Here is a 1987-nt window from a genome sequence, read left to right as displayed (position 1 = left end):
CGCTAGTCTGGATGAAACCCTAATTTCAAGGGTTTGCACCCTATTTAAACAACTTTTTGGGACCCCAAGTCAGCCCCCATCACCCCCAGAGCATCCTTCTCGAAACCCTAAAATTCTCTTAGCTTTTTGTGTGTTTTGGTGTGATTCTTTGAAGATCTTGTGAGAGGAAGTAAGGTAGATCAAGAGGAGAAGAAGGAGATCCAAGATCCTTGTGGCATTTAAGAGTATAGTGAGGTATAACTCGCCCCTTTTCTGTTTCTATGCTTTAATCCCCTTTGGAAAGCCATTAAAACTATTCTTGAACCATTTCTTGGCTTGGTAGTAGCATAGAGGACTCATTGAGATGAATAGCCTTCGGATCTAGCTAGGTTTGAGTTCCAGAAGCTTAGATCTAGTACCTTTATGGAGCCATTTTGCATGAAAGCTCTAGATCTACTCTTATAGTGTGCTTTGAGCCTTAAAACCTTCATTTGATGTTATTTACACGTAAAGTTGGAAAATTTACGTGTTAATCAAGCCCCAAGGACCCATATCTATGAATGGAATGAACTGGTTTCACCAGAATCGAGTATATAGTGATTGCATGTATACGACTTGGCGAGTGGAGTCGCGAGTCCCTTGTTTTCCCCTTTTCGAGTTATGCCGAGTGGAACCAGTGAGTGAAAAATGGACTCAGTGAGCTAGAGGTTAGACTCATTCGTGGAAGAACTCGGCGAGTCAATGCCCTGACTCGGCGAGTCCAAGGCAATCTTCATGCCTCAAGAACAGACTCGACAAGTTGTTCATACAACTCGGCGAGTCACAGTCAGAGTGTTCATATGTTGAAGTAGAACTCGACGAGTTGCTCATACAAATCGGCGAGTCGGATGCAGATTAGCTGAGTTTTAGTTTTGAAGAGGAACTCGTCAAGTCTATGCCAAACTCGACGAGTAGTAACGGGCTGAAGCAAGAAATTGAGAGTAAGGACTCGACGAGTTGGTGACCCAACTCGACGAGTCAGGTCAACTAAATGTTGACTTTGACCGATAGGTTGACTTTGACCAAGGGTTAGATGGTCTTTTTACCCTCAGTATTATTATCAGTATTTGATTGAGAGTACTTACGGAAATTGTAGCCGGGGTGAAGTCGGAGCCACAACAGATATATTCCGGAGTAGTTCTTTCAGTAGCTAGGCTACGAGGTGAGTTTCCTTCCAATAGGAACGGGTCTAAGGCCACAATGACAGCCCGATTAATTAGTAGCAGTTTCCGGACTTCGGTCCGATGCAGTAGTTAGAATGTTTGATGCCTTCGTGGCTCAGACAGGTTTTGTATGTTATGTGTTTCGGGTATGGACCGACTCAGTATGCAGTCCATGTTGTTATTCTAGTTGATATGTGTATGCTATGTTATGTTCAGTAGTTTCAGACTTCGGTCCGATGCAGTCAGTTCCAGGCTTAGGCCTGATGCAGTTAGTTCCGGACTTCGGTCTGATGCAGCTAGTTCCGGACTTCGGTCCGAGGCAGTTAGTTCCGGACATAGGTCCGATGCAGAGGGCAGGGCCCTGGTTAGTTCCGGACTTTGGTCCGATGCAGTTTCCGGGCTTCGGTCCGATGTAGTGGGCGGGGGCCCAGTAGTTGTTTATATGTTTGTTTGGTATGAGGTAGTTTGGGGGAGCTCACTAAGCTTTGTGCTTACAATTTCAATTTTGGTTTCAGGTACTTCCGCAGGTAAAGGGAAGAGCTCGGGATGATGGCATCGCACACACCACAACTTCAGCTTTATTCCTGGGAGTTTTGTTCAGATACTTAGACATGATTTGATACAGTTTTTGATATGATATTTTTATTTGTCTTTTGGGATACTCGACATATGGTTTTTATTATATGACATTTAGTGTTATGACTTTTATTATATGTAAAAACAAAAAAATTTGGGTCGTGTTTTTGGGATGTTTCAAGTTGGTATCAGAGCCTTGGTTTGAGGGATTCAGACAGACTCTCGGGTGT

This window comes from Lactuca serriola, chromosome 1 (genome assembly GCF_051521515.1).
Source record: "Lactuca serriola cultivar US96UC23 chromosome 1, Lser_US96UC23_V15, whole genome shotgun sequence".
NCBI lineage: Eukaryota > Viridiplantae > Streptophyta > Magnoliopsida > Asterales > Asteraceae > Lactuca > Lactuca serriola.
The sequence above is the reverse complement of the archived record's forward strand: the minus strand, read 5'-3'. Positions refer to the sequence as shown.